The following is a 16,289-nucleotide window of genomic DNA, read 5'->3' as shown; positions in this document are numbered from 1 at the left end:
GAAATCAATAACTGTCAACACATTCATTAATTTCTTAAGAATTGGTCAATAGTTTACTTTCCTTTCTTGAAGCACAGTAATAAAAATGATTAAAGTAGGATTGGAGTCATGCTGAGTGAATTAATTGTTATTTGTCTTCTTTGAAATTTCATGGGAGGAAGTAATTCAGTTAGTCTCTTTTGTTAGTTGAAATTTTACTCTTTTGAAATCCTTTACTACAGAAAAGTCACAATCTCAAATGTTTTGATTTTAATCGTACAAGTCTCATCTGAATATAAGTTACTGAAAGCTAAATTTATTTTCAAGTCAAAATAAACTCTTAATTAAGCCTCAGAGTAGAAACCCAGTTGTAAAAAAAATAAAATTGTTATGTTTCATTTTAGGAAACAGTGACCATCATCACTGCTTTTCAAGAGAAAAAAAATGGTATAAAACTTACGTATTTTCCTACGAAAGACTTACAATCACTGTTGATGTTGTTGTGCAGTTATATGGATTATCTTGAATATCAATAATATCTAGTTTTGTTGATATTTGGTTTTTAGTTGACCTCATTTCCAATAAGCATTTTACCAGAATACCTAGATTCATTTCTTTTTTTTTTTTTTTTTGCTTTTTGGGTCACACCCAGCGATGCTCAGGGGTTACTCCTGGCTCTGCACTCAGGAATGACTTCTGGCGGTGCTCGGGGGACCATATGGGATGCTGGGAATCGAACCTGGGTCAGCCACATGCAAGGCAAACGCCCTACCTGGTGTGCTATCACTCCAGCCCAAGATTCATTTCTTTTTTAAAAAAAAATTTATTACTTGTTATGAAGGGGGCTGGAGCAATAGCCCAGCAGGTAGGGTGTTTGCCTTGCACGTGGCCAACCTGGCTGACCTGGTTCGATTCCTCTGCCCCTCTGTGAGAGCCTGGCAAGCTACCGAGAGTATCTTGCCCGCACACCAAAGCCTGGCAAGCTAGCAGTGATGTATTCGATATGCCAAACACAGTAACAAGTCTCACAATAGAGACGTTACTGGGCTCGCTTGAGCAAAACAATGAACAACGGGAGGACAGGGACAGTGACTTGTTATGAATAATCCACTGAAAATGATCCAAAAAAAAAAAGGTTCCTCAGAGGAAAGTGTGTGAAAATTGTTCTCTCACCCTGGGCCCATTAAGCCCTTATATGAGATATTACTAAGATATTGTTAAAAGTTGAGCCTTGTGTGGTTAACATTATTATTTTTTTGATTGGGATAAGACTGGTTGCTTTCTACTTTACACTCCATTCAACATGGTGTGCTACTCTTGCTATAATAGTGGCATGGAGTATGAGGTGTTGCTTCAGGAATTCTAAAATTTTAAATAGGTGATACAATTGGAGTTAAATTTTTAACTGAATGGTGACTTTGGTGTCTGAGGCATCTCTTGTTGATCTCTTCAGAGATTTATTCGTGAGTCTCTGGATCATGGCCAGCTGCCCCTGGCAGCTCATGGGCATGATTGCCAGGCGCCCGGAACAGGGAAATGGAGATAGGTCACCCAATCTCAACTCCATGAGAGCCTGGATATTTTGGTCACAAAACGAGCTACCTGAGTTTTTCAGCAGATTCGTTCTCATAGATGAGGCTTGTTCAGAACCTGTGGAGATCAGTCATGAGTATGGCATCATCTGGGTTCTGTAGGTTCACAGCTGCTGGGGCTCTGTTTGGGAAGGGATGGAGCTCACCCTCCGGGGTTTCCTGGATGAGACTCAACCTGGTACAAGATCTGGAGGTATCTCTGAAACTTGTGGCTCTCTGGAGATTTGTGAATCTCTGGATCACGGCCATAAATGAGTTTATATGGCACTAGAGAGAGTTTTTAGTGAGCTCCATTTCTATAAGAATCATCTCTCTCTCTAATTTTCCCTTCCCTTCTCTCCATTGTTGTTGCAAGGATTTGATGTTGCACAAATGTCTCGACTCTCAGCTACTGTAATCTCCAAGACTTGTATCTTTAAGTTACAGTGCTTGTTCAAGTGTTTGCTTGAATCACTCCTTACTTGTGGTATTCAAGCCCATACTGTTTGCAGTGCTTGCTGGGCAATACTGTTTGCTCACGAGAGTGACCCTTCTGACTATAGTGCTGTTGTCTTTTAGTAGTTCTTACCAGGGGTCCCACCTTTCTAACCTGTGGTGCTAAGTCATACCTGAGTTTTGGTGCAGCTAGAAGTAATTTACGGTCCTGGGAATCTCAGAGAGCAGAGCTACCAGAGTAGTTAGCAGGATGATGCTCCGCATATGTGGCAGCACCTGGATTGGACCAATGACATCATGCTTACAAGCTGGGTACTCTTGTAACTGAGAAATATCTGGAGCTCAGAGGAGTGAATTTATTTGTAGCAGCTGGAACAAGACTTATTAATGTGCTTTTGACTGCAACCTTAGAAGTCTAGTTCCCTAGCTGCTTCCGTGGAACAACCAGTGCAGATGCAAACTGATGGTTGGTTAGTTATATTAGCAATAAAATGGCAGGTAGAAAAAAAGCATACTCAAGAGGGTGTACTAGAGAACTATCTTGTTTGCATTTTCACAAGAAGCAATTTATAAGGGGGGAAGGTAATATTGTTTACAAAAAACAGACTAAAGACTGAGCAATAGAATCCCCTGTGAGCTGGCCTCATTAAGCATAAAGATTCAGCCTATATACTATATTCCTGCATTAGCTTTTGAGGGGAATGAAAAGAAAACTTTCTTTACATTCTCATCAGCTGAGCCCTGGAGAAGTTGCTGGTTTTTAATTTGTATTTAGTTTTTCATATCCTGGAACAATTTCCTGAGTTTGACTGAAAACCTTCATCGTAATTCTGATGATCTGTTGTAGTTTTATGGATGCAGGTGATGTTATATGGTATCTCACATGTAAAATAAAAAATGTGAAGAATGTTCAATGGATCTGGTTCCTAATTTTCTACAGTAACAGTGAGAAATGTGGTGTGTTTTTCTTGCTTTAGTTATGTTTCTTTTAGAAAGACAGAGCTGGACCAGTATGAAAGTGCAGAGTAGGGTGCTTGCTCTGCAGAGAGCCCACTCGGGTTCAATCCCTGGCACTCCATATGGTCCCCTGAGCACCACCAAGAGTTATTTCTCAGTATTGAATTAGCAGTACTCCCTGAGCACAGTCAAGTGTGGCCTAAAATTTTAAAAAATATATTATGGAATGTATGTGACCTGCTTCAAAGTAGTTTTGTTCTTAACCCAATGGAACGGGTTCCACCAGGACTCTGGTCCTTCAGATTTATTGTTGGAATGTAAACATCTATAGTTCTTTCCCCAATTTCCAGGAACACATCTTTACCAAGATACAATATAAAAGGTTCTGAATTATAAATCCTCAGAAAATCACAAGTAGAAACATGTTTTTATTCCATGGCAATAATATTGGGTCCAATATATGTCTACTACTTGACTTCCAATTGATTGCACCAATTTTTACTGAGAATCATTTGAGATTTTCCGTCATTCTCTCATTGACCATATCCTCAGTATCTTTCACAATCAATCCTGGTGGCTTCATCCAGCTTTAATTCAATCTTTATTTTTTGTCCTGGGTCTGTGCTTCAGAGTGACCCCTGAACAATGTGCATAGACAGATATTAAATCAGAATTGGACGTTACAAGACATGTCCTAATCTCTTACGCTAAATCTCTGGTCCCAATATATATTTACAAACCAACACATTCATAGCTGTTCTTTTACAGAATTGCATAAGGTCATTGATTTGCATAAGATCAATAGTCATTGAAGTATTAAACAAGCCAGCTCAAAGTAGTTAAAAGACATCATTTTAAGACAAGGAGAAATACTGATTGAGTTTTCTACTGAAATTTTTGAAAGTGGCACGCTGGAAGCATAAAAAAGAAGTCACTAAGTATACATAATGTAACTCAACACCTACTTAGGGGGGAGAAGAGTGAGGGTGACCCTCAGTGGAAGGCCATGTGTATTGGAGCACAGATGACATAAGGACAATGGTGGAGGATTGTGAGTACTTTGGTGGTGATGTTTAGTGCCTTCATACACCAATATTATCAACTGAAATGCTATTGCAACCATATTACCAAAACTATAATAAAATTTTTCAAACATAAGACTAGTAAATGCAAAATCAACAAGAAATGCAATCTGTCTGTATCATCAGGAGGCTAATCCTTTTTGATGTTTGCCATTGATGACACTTTAATTACATGATAAAAAATTATCATTAGAAACTCTTACAGATAGTTCAAAAATAGATTTTTTGGATAAGGTTGCAGTCTCTTAAAAGAAAGTGGGGATCCTGGTTTCAAATAAGGAATGCAAATATGAGTATCAGCCTCTGTTGGCATCCTATTAAAACTTTTTACAACTGTGACTCAGGCTTATAATGACATATTGGTACATATAGAAGAGAAGTAGACTTAAATTACTGACACTATGCTTTTAAGTACAAGATAATTTATTTAAGCCACTTCTAATTCACATGAATTAAAGAGCAAAAACAAATTCACTCAGTGACCAAGTATAATCTCAATGTTTAAGTTTTTTAATATAAAACATAGTTTAGTCTTTTAAAATTTTAAAAATAATTCTCTAAGCGCTAAAACTTTCTCCCTCTTTTTTTATTCCTCTGTTAACAAACATGTCATAATAATAATAAATTAGCATTAGTCATGCTAATAAATTAGCATTAGTCCAACTTGTTTGATTATTAAAATCTGGAGCCTTTATTACTACACTAAGAAAATAAACCTAAAAATTATAATACTACATTTAGGTCAGGATTTATTTCAATTCCTCTAAGTTTTCTTGTGAATTCATAATACTATTAATATTATAAATAACAGCTTTTCAACTATCATCCCAATAGAAAATCATTGTAATAGTTGAGATGAGAGCCTGTTTGTTGAGAACAGGTTAACCTGGTTAAGAGATTAATCATGCTACTCTTTCATGAATTAGTCACATAATTTAGGGGCATCTATAAAATGAAAATACAACTCAAAGGTAAAGGTAAAGGTAAAGGTAAAGGCCCTCCCGTTGATCGTCGATTTGCTCGAGCGGGCCCAGTAACGTCTCCATTGGAGACTTTGTTGTTACTGTGTCTGGCATATCGAATACTCTCGGTAGCTTGCCAGGCTCTCCGAGAGGGGCGGAGGAATCGAACTCGGGTCGGCCATGTTGGCCGCTTGTAAGGCGAACGCCCTAAATTCTTAAGATAAGAATATAATACATAACACATTTATGAGTCAAATAAAATTATTTTTCTTATACTATTATATAATTCTGAGAGAAGCAAAATTTTGATAATGTAAGCCTTTTCTTACAAAGTCAAATGTGCCACCTCTCTCCAAGAAGTATGCCATTATCTGAAAGCCTCATTATAGCACACAAGACAAAACTACATTCAAAATTAAACTAGGTAGTACTTAGAGATATCTCCAGTCATATAAATCTTTATGATGTGATGAAAAATTCAATCTAAGAACTAATGTTAAATTCATCTGAAAAGAGTCATATCAACATGAGTGTTTAAGTCAGGATTTTCCAGAGATGTAGAATCAAGAGAATGTATGTGAGTCTTCCTGTGTGTGTATATAAGAGAGAGATCATGAGTAAGTGAGAGAGAGAGAGAAAGAGAGAGAGAGAGAGAGAAGACAAATACAAAAACAAAGACAAAGAGAGAAAGGACAAAATTGGTAAGTATATTTCATTAGTTGGTTTTGGGAACTTATAAGGTCTTGATCTGGGTGGTGATTTCATGGTGCTATGTGTGTGTATATATATGTATATATATATATATATGTATATATATATACACACATGTATATATACACATATATATGTGCAGTTGATAAAGGATTTGTGCTTTTATTTTTACGTAAATAATGCTCAGTTTAAGAAAAAAACTCATTAGAAGTTACCGTGGAGTATGTGAGCAGAGTAAGTCTTCTATAAAGACATTTTAAGAAGTAACAGTTATTGTGTTAGATATAAGTGCAACACTAGTGTTTGTATTTATTAATACCTTCAGTGAAAAGCAATAGTAAAAATTATTTGTTTGAAAACAGGACCTGGAGGTAACATAGGTGTTGTGGACCTTGGACCCATCGGTGAAGTAGATGTGAAATATTTGCATATATCTAAATCACTGTGGCTAACATTTCTGTAAGCTTGGTACCCAAACTCGAGTAATTTAACTTTAAAAATGTAGGGGTGGGGGGTGGGGTTTTATTTGGGTTCTTCATGGTAAAAAATAAGTGTTGGTAAAGGGAAATGTGTTTGATATTTGCATGACTGAGACTTAAACCTGAAAGCTTTGTAACCTTTCCCACAGTGATTCAATAAATTAATAAAAAAAAATAAAGTGTTTTCTTGATACCTCTTTAAAAAAAATAAAAAAATAAAAAAATAAAAATGTTCCTGCTAAGTGGTAATATATATATGTGTGTGTGTGTGTATATATATATATATACATATATATATATATATATCTCACCGTTTTTGCTTATTTTGTTTATTTTGGTTTGTTGTTTTGCTACACCTGATTATGTACTTAGGGATCACTCCTGGCAGTGCTCAAGCAACTATCTGCAGTGCCATGGATTGAACCCTGGTCCACCACATGCAAGGTAAGAACTCACCAGATTTACTATCTCTCTGGACCTACGACACTGTTAATGAAGGTATTTCGTTCAAGATTTAGTCTATGCCAAAGCATGTATTATGTATCAGAATACAAGAGTATAGATTATATTGTCAATAATTCAATCTTAATCTGTAGATAACAGATTAAGTAGCAGATCATTTTAATATGATAATACAATGTTAAAATAAAATAAGAAATATGTATTTATGTGAACCCTGTACCAAAGTTTAAGACAACCAAAGTCTTCCAAAAAATAAAAAATAAAAAAAATTGTGATAGCAGCAAAATAAAATTTATATCCACTCTGAAATTAAAACTCAGTATTCATTTCTATAGAACTATAATTAATGGTAACAGAAATGTAACTTTTCCTGCAAATCCTTTATGTCATGTGTATGTATCTGCATGAACAAGGCAAACCAAGACAAATAAAAGATTGAAGTTGATGTCTTTTCAAAAGTGAGCAACTCTAAAGATTTCCATATAATTGCTTGATAATGATTTAGAGCTCAAGGACCCTATCTGTCGAATGCCCCTGGCCATGATTCTAAGCCATATTTGTGCAGGCCTTGTACACACGTATATTCCAACACAAACCAGATAAGTGACCACCTGCTTTCCTTCAGGTTGACCAGTCACTTTTCAAGTAAGATAACATCCACAGAAACTATAAACAGATCATATATTACATGATAATTATCCTTCTTACAGATAACCCAAAACAAACACATTATTTCAGTTACTTCAGAAGGCTTGAAATCCAAAAGATAAGCCGCAATTTTTAAACTCAAATAAATCTGAACATAAATTCTGAACATTCAAGTATGTCTGGGGGAAACTCTCATACAATTTTTCCTAAAATGGTCTTTATTTGGAAGACAGTATTAAACAAATCCTAAGATTTTCAGTAATAGAGAAAATTTATAGCTTTCATGTACTAGACCATCTTACAAATCCCAATGAGTAAATTTAGAACAGAGAAAATATACTAGAAGTACTTTCCTATTATGTCATGGAATGGGTTCTTTTGTGTGATTATAATGTGATAACTTATCTGGAAGTGTCATTTTTATGATGAAAATGTAGACAAAACACTTACTAATGATGTCTCTATGTGCCAAAGAGCAGTATTTTTAAAAGAGAATGCTCCATGCTATATCACTCTGAGTAAAGATTTGAGGATCATTTTAAGATAAGCAGGGCAGACTGACACCTTTTTTTTAATACCATTTCAGATCTTCTCTCTGACATCAAAGATGTCTTGAATCTTAATCATGAATCATCCATGAGGGTGAAATTCAATACAAAAATCTTGCTTTAAAATTAATGTTTCAGATATCTTCAACATTTATTTCCTCCTAAGCCTCACCACTAACTTTAGGGGTTATTTATAATAGAAGGCAAAGGATAAGAGTTTGTTACAAAAATTACTAAATGAGGCCTGGAAAACAGCAAAGGAGTTAGCCTGCAAAGCACGGGCCAGACTGCAGTTTGACTCTTGGTTCCAAAAGCATCAATGGTGTGTATTCCTGGAGGACCCCAAATATTGCTACCCTATTCCACATGACTGGAAGCAGCAACACATCTGTAGACCCCGAAGTAGAGTTTCTGGTCTGTTTGGCCATATATCTGGGAACAGCCTTCATGTTTCCTGAGTCCTGGCTGAGTCACCTCCAAAATAACTGAATGATGAGTTCCTCACTGACATTGAATCCAGGAGGAAAACCAAATACAAGCTATTCGATGTCTAATGGCCTGGACTAAAGCAAAAATTTAGAATGTAGTAGATTTACAGGACAATTATATTCATTTATTCATTAATTTGGGGCAAGCCACACCCAGCAATGTCCATGTGTTACTTTTGGCTCTGTGTTCAGGAATTACTCCTTGCTGGCTCTGGAGACCATGCAAGATACCAGGGATCCAACCCAGGTGAGCCATATGCAAGGCAAGAACCCAATCCACTATTCTGTGTCTCCAATCCTCTGGACATTGCTTTTAAAAGTTTATCAATAGAATATACAATATGTCACAGTAAACTGTTTGACCATAACCATAGTCATAATTTCATTGCCTTTTAGAAGAATAATATTCATAATCATGTTACATGATGAATCCATGTTAAAATAATAAAGGAAAGCAATTCCTACAAATTTTGTCCATCTCTTCCCAGTTATAACTCTACAGTTCTAACTCCAAGTTTACAATCCAATTTCTGGGAAAACCTGTCTATAAATTACTCATGGTGTATCACTTATTTTCAGTCTCTTCTGAAAGCATCTTACTTCTTTCATTAACTCACAATCCTAATCAAAATCTTATTCACTTCTCAGTAATACTCTCACTTTTGCCAATGGTATACATGACTAAGTAATAACATCCTCAATGACTTACAACTACATAAATTTGGTTTTTGTTTTGTTTTGTTTTGTTTTGTTTTGTTTTGAAGGTAGCACCAAGTGGTACTCAGAACTTACTCTGGATCTGTGCTCAGGGATCACTTCTGAGGAGTGGTACCAGGTATCTATCTGTAGAGCTAAAGTTGAAAGAAACCCAGGTTTGTTTTTTCTCGCAAGACAAGTACATTACTCACTGTACTATCTCTCCAGCCCCTACATTAACTTGTTTTGTTATGTATTCTATGCTATGTTATGTTATGTTGTAAGATCCTACCTGACATATCGTTATGTATGGTAAGAGTTCTGATAGTCTAAAATTTTCTCAAGTCAGAATAACTGTTTATATATCTTTATATAGTAACAATTTCTGTACCATTGGTTATGTTAATGTTACACTCTTTATATATATATATATATATAAATCACTCTTAGCAGATTCATCTGTTATGAAAATTTCTAAATGAATTAGCAAATAAGTATAACTACTATAATTACTTAGACACAACTACTAAGCCATCAATGATTAGAAAATGTGCTGTAATTTCATAGCTATTAAAAGAGAAGAAAGAATGATATGCAACTTGGAATCAATAAATTTGGCAAAGTTTTAACTCTTTTGTTACTATCTATTCTAACTACTGGTTTTATACATCTGTGTACAAAGTTTTCTTGGGGATATATTTAAATCTCCAATTCAGTACCGTACCAAAGACTTTAGACTATCCTTTCTCATTGGGTTAATTACAGGAATCTCTAGCTGGTAGCTTTCCTCCATAGCAAATTCCCATTGTAGAATCCGACTAATCCCTTTTCTATTAGGTAAGGAAATAACTTTACACTTCTTAAGGCTTAATGTGACATTAGAGAATCACAGAGAAATTTCTTTCAACTGTACAGACTGGAAAAGTTATCCATCACTATTCCTTTGTTTCTCATAATTGCTAAAACCTCATATTTTCATGTGACCAACTTTCATAGACACACAGATAGCACCAGCTTCTCCCTCAACAGATACTGCTCTATCCTCTCTCTGGATACCCATACTTGTCATCAGGAAAATACAATACCTTTCCTTAATCATTTTCCTCTGTTTTGTTTTTAAATATCCCTTAAGAAACCTGTGTGTTTCATTATTTGCACATTTTCTGACATATCTCAGCACAATACAGCTCCAGAGGTTGTCAGGACCAAGTGGAAAAGAACTTGATGGGTCGATGACTGGAGAATCACAATCCCAAAAGCTAACTATCAAAAGGATACCTGAGACCATACATAGTCAAGGAGTCTGGCGAAGCTGTGGGGAAAGTTCATGTACATTCATAGATTTATGTAAATAGCACAAGCTAAACTCTGGATGGAAAAGTTGTGTAAGCTGGAGACCAATAATGTAATAAATGACAAAGCAAAAGGCTAAATCTGAAATAATTTTATTTTGAAAAATTTAAATAACTCTGGACATAGGATCTCTAACTTCTACTGCAGTGCTTGTACTTCTTGTATTTATTATGCAGCACAAGCTACTATGAAAAAATAGCATCAATCAGGTGGCTTATAATGATGCAATTATATTTTTCAGAAATATAGAGGCTGGAATTTCGAGACACCAACATTTTTTTTATCTCTAATTAGAGACATTTTCCCAGCCTTTTCCTTTAAGGACAAGAATCACATTCCTGAAAGTTCTCCTTTCATTGTCTAATTTCTTCATAATACTTAAATTATGTGTCTTTTGCTTATTTAAACTCTGTGAACAAAACTATTTTTGATTCCCATTTTATTCATAAAGAAAATGAGGATGTTTAGGGGCTGGAGCAATAGAACAGCGGGTAGGGCATTTGCCTTGCACGCGGCTGACCCAGGTTCGATTCCCAGCATCCCATATGGTCCCCCTTAGCACCACCAGGAATGATTCCTGAGTGAAAAGCCAGGAGTAACCCCTGAGCATCGCCAGATGTAACCCAAAAAGCAAAAAAAAAATGAGGATGTTTATATCATTAGCAACTTTGTAACTGTGTATCTCATAGTGAGTGAATAAAAAAAAATTAAAGAAAACGAGGATGTTTTAAAATGGAAGGCTGACCTCCAAAATATAGCTAGATCCCAAACACCACAACTTGATAATTATATAACTTTACATTGAAAAATTTATATTATTTTAATAAAAGGTATTAAGATAGGGAGATTGTCTTAAACTATCTAGGTAAACCCAATTTAATCACAATTTTTTTTTAACTCCAGGAAGTAGGAAAGTCAGAGGAAATGTGATGACAGAATTAAGGACAAATTAAAATTTGAAGATAGTGTTGCTGGCCTTGAATATGGGGAAAATCATGTGCCAAGGAGAGCAGGTGGCCTTTAGAACTTGGAAAAGACAAGGTAATACATCCTTCATTGCATCCATCCAGTAGAATTGCAGCTCTGCCAACACAATACTCTTAAAACATCTGGTCTCCAGAAGGCAAGATATCAAATTTGTACATTCTAAAGAAGGGTCAATTTGTTTCAGCCACAAGGGAAAACTAAGACAAAAAGATTAAGAAATTTTCACAATGAAAGATGGAGTAGAAATTCAGACATTTCTGACACTAAAACCCCTCTTATTTTATATTTAATTTTTTAATTAAATCACCTTGAGATAAACAATCACATAGTTGTCCACGATTGGGTTTCAGTTACACAATGTTCCAACATCTATCCCTTCACCAGTGTACATTTTCCACCACCAATATCCCCAGTTTCCCTCCTTCCACCCCTCCCATCCCCAGTCTCTCTCTCTCTTTCTCTCTGTCTCTCTCTTTCTCTCTCTCCCTTTTCTCTCCCTCTTCCTCTCCCCCCAAATTCCTCTCCCTCCCCCCTCTCTCATTCTCCCTTTCTTTCTCTCTTTTCCTCTCTTGCTATCTCTCTTTCCTTTTGGGTATTATGATTTGAGAGACAGGTACTGTAAAGTTATCTTATATATCCCTTTGCCTACTTTCAGCACTCAATTCTGGTGCAGCGTGATCATTTCCATTTGTCATTGTCATAGTTGTCCATTCTCTACTCTAACTGCTCTCTCTCCTTTACTGCCCCCCAAGTGACACTTAATGACATTTTAATGACTTCATCTGAAATCAAGGTTTACTAAACTCTCATCTTAATAGTGGGAAATTTACATAAACATAAAATTTTTTAATTCTATACTAGAAAAAGAGAAGTGCTTCAATCTCGTTAACTAGAATTGCATATTTTTTACATGCACATTAGGAATGGCGGGGGGGAAGTATAAAATAAGTGTTTGTGAATGATAAACTACCACCTGTTCCTAAATGCTGATACAAAATAAAAAGATCATCAGTATTTTGGAAAGTTTCATTCTGGCTATGTGTATATCCTTTTGTTATGGACTCAAATTTGATCACTATCCAAGTCTTTTTCAACGTCCTCTCTTACACCTGACTTATTTCCAAGCAGACGGAAATTACAGTTTCCAACTCTGTGTGGCTTGTTTCAAAAATATATCTCCTTGTGTTTACATTTTATTGGTTAAAGGTTATTCAACCTCTTTTAGTTCATGAATAGCCTAAGATACTTTAAACTTAAAAATTATTTTTTCATGAAATTTAACAGCCATTATTTTTAATGCTAAATTCTAGTTAATGTGTATTTAATTTGTCACTTCCTTCTGAGATAAGTACTCTTTTCAAACAGATAATAAAAACTTTATCAAAAATAATTTGTCAATGTGTTTACTTAGTTTAGTAAAGACAGTTGCCCTCTTTTGGTTTCCTGATATTTATGCAATATTAAATTAAGTATTAATTTTTATAAGAAAATCATTCTCTTACATTAGTCTAATATATCATTTCATATATTGAAGGGTTTTGGAAACCACAATCCCTGCCTTCAAGTGGTTTGACTAGAAGAAGCAATATATATACTTATGCTATGCCTAAGATGTCTCTGAAGGTGGTGGAGAATGGGTTCTGGTGGAGGGATTAATTCTCGAATATTGTATGATGAAATGTAATCACGGAAATTTGTAAGTCTGTTAAAAAAATTAAAATTAAAAAAAGACGTCTCTGAATCTATCAAATCCTTCAATACATTATTCACCCTATTGAAGCTATTTCTCACTATAATCAGAACAATTGATATCGATAATTTTTCATGAACTATTTCACTTTTGATATCAATTTTGGGCTGGTTGCCAAAGATTTTACTGAGTAGTTGGAACTTGAATTGTTGGAAAGAAGAAAGATTAGCATCTATGTGTGGGAAATGGGTAATGACATCAAGCATCAGCTTTTGGAAGCAGAATTGGGAATTGGCTTTGCTAAATTGTATGGGGAAGTATAAGGGGAGAACGATCTCAGACTGAATAGGTTGGTCAAGATCAAATTACAAAAGACACTGACTATTAAGCTCTGGGTTCTGTGTTTCTTCGTGGTAAAGTCATTATTTTTTAATAAAATATTTAATAAGATGTAGTCGAGTGCAAAGAAAATGCAACTTTCTGGGGTCCAATCTATTCTAGTTTCCATCTTGAGTATGATTTTTAATCTTTTGGCCTTAAATTCCTCATTTTGAAAGCAGTATGAAAGGGTTTTATTCTCTGCAAGTCATTGTGATTAAATATTAATATGGAAAATGTTTGAAATGATCCATAATCCAAAAAGAGTGCTGAGAAATTCTCTATGGAATACAGATAGCAAAAAGAATTTAGACAAAATTAAATAAAATTCATCATTACAAATTGTTATTTCAATAGTTTTGCACAGTACAAAAAATTAAATTACTTTCGAGATATTTATATTCTTTAAACTGGTGCTTCAGAAAATTGTAGGATCTAACATTTTTTTTTCATGTACATGTTACTATTTTATCATTGTTAGCTAAGGGATTTTTTTTTAAATTGTCATTAATTTACAGCATTTTGGAATTTTTTAACAACTTTCATTTCACTACTCTATACATATGTCATTGTTACCACTCCCACCACCAAAATACCACTGTATAATCAAAAACAGCTCTCTGCTTATTTGTCTGACCCATTCTTATCCCCCTGACAACCACCGTTAGTTTCAGAGAGTCTAAGGTAATAATATTTCTTGCTTGTTTATTTACTTTTTTCTGCTACGTTTAGCACTTTTCTACCTTCTTATGACTTTTCATTTCATTTGATTCTTTTTCATAATGACTTCTATTGTAAGGTTAGATTGCTTATTAGAAACTGTTCTTATTTACTGATGTGGGCCTGTAGAGTAATGAACTTCCATGATAATACTGTTTTAGTTTGGATCTTATTGTATCTGTAACTTATCTCTTTGTTTTCATTGCTCTCTAGTTACATTTTTATTTCTTTCTTTACTTATTCCTTGACAAAAAACATTGGTTAAGAGTATGCTATTTTTGGGACTGGAGTGATAGCACAACGGGTAGGGCATTTGCCTTGCATGCGGCCGACCCGGGTTCAATTCCCAGCATCCCATATGGTCCCCTGAGCACGTCAGGAGTAACTCCTGAGTGCAGAGGCAGGAGTAACCCCTGTGCATTGCCGAGTGTGACCCAAAAATTTTTTAAAAAGTATGCTGTTTAAAATCTTTACATGTTTAGGGTTTTCCTTATTTTCTTTTTGTTGTCAATGCCTGATCTCATGCCATCATGGAAAGATGTTTAACATGTTTTTAAGATTTACTATGTATGAGGATTTCTTTTATATTCTGACTTATAACCTATCCTTGAAAATAGTGTATACGTATTTGAGAAGAATATGCATTCATTTCTTTCTAGATATGAATGCTTTTCCCAGCTTCTGCTGCATCTACCAGCGCTGCTGCTCTTCTCTGTTTGAGGTCTTCCTTTATCACATCTCTGCACTCATATAGGCAGGTAGACAAGGAAGGGAGTTTTTTTGTGGCTATCTCTCTCTTGGTGTTCCTCGCACAAACATGGATGTGCTGAACCAGTCGATCGCATTCCTTGTCAATATTATCAATAATGGCAAATTCCCATGTTGCAGCAATAGTGCCAAAGATCTCCCAGTTGGTGGTCGTTCTGGGAATTCTCATCTTAAAGTTTGCAGGCCTTTCTCCCCAATCTGTGAAGTAGAATTTTGCATGAAGGAGACAGTGGTCCAATCCCATTTGGAATTTTGGAACAACAGAGATATTGGTCAGGCAAAACCATCGATTGGATATGATGTGGTCAATTTCGTTGTGGAACTGTCCACCAGGAGACTCCCATGTCCAATGTTTAGATTTAGCCTTCTGTAATTGTGAGTTACCATGGATGGTCTTGGTCAACATGATGAACTCAGACAGTCTCTCACCCTGTTCGTTGCATTCTAGGCCATGTGTCCCAATGTGGAGTTCTTCAGCTGATCTTCTCGGTCCTATCTTGGCATTAAAATCACCAACAATGATCTTGTAGAAGGTATGATCTTCTTTATAGAACTTCTCCAGCTCCATGTAGAATCTCAATTTCTCCTTCATCATAATTGGATGTTGGTGTGCAGACAATGAAGATAGAAATTGCCGACAGTGAGCCACATCTACTCAAGTGTAAACATCCATTTTGCCAACTACAAGACCAAGATGACTGCCCTCCGATGTCCTCATGGATCTATCACATCTTCCAGAAGGGCAAGGAGAAGATTATTCATGACTTCTACTCAGATCTCTTTGATAGCCACGTCCGCCTGCCCACATACCAAATTCTGCAGGATGGATATGCCATTCCCAAAATTCTCTCTTCCAAAATATGACACGCCATTTTGTCGGTAAAGAAATGAACAGCACCTGGCCCAGACAAGGTTAGACCCGAACACCTGAAGAACCTGCCATCAATACTCATCAATACGCTGGCTCAGCTCTTCACATGCTACCTGTCTGAATGCAAGGTTCCATCCCAATGGAAAACCAGCAAGACTATACTACTGTACAAGAGGAAAGACATCCAAGACATTGGCAACTATCGCCCAATCTGCCTATTGTCTGTCATCTACAAGCTGTTCACTCAAGTCATCCTGAACAGGTTTGGCAGAATACTAGGTGAAGGACAACCATGAGAGCAAGCCGGGTTCCACAAAGGATTCAGCACCATCGACCATATCCACATGATAATCAAGTTCATTGACATTTCTCGGGAATTCAAGATGCTGCTCTATCTAACGTTCATTAATTTGAAGAAGGCCTTTGATTCTGTTGAGATGGAAGCGGTAATTGAAGACCTAGCCAATCAGGGCATTCAAACTC

This window comes from Sorex fumeus, unplaced genomic scaffold, assembly GCF_029834395.1.
Source record: "Sorex fumeus unplaced genomic scaffold, SorFum_2.1 ptg000265l, whole genome shotgun sequence".
Lineage (NCBI taxonomy): Eukaryota > Metazoa > Chordata > Mammalia > Eulipotyphla > Soricidae > Sorex > Sorex fumeus.
The sequence above is the reverse complement of the archived record's forward strand: the minus strand, read 5'-3'. Positions refer to the sequence as shown.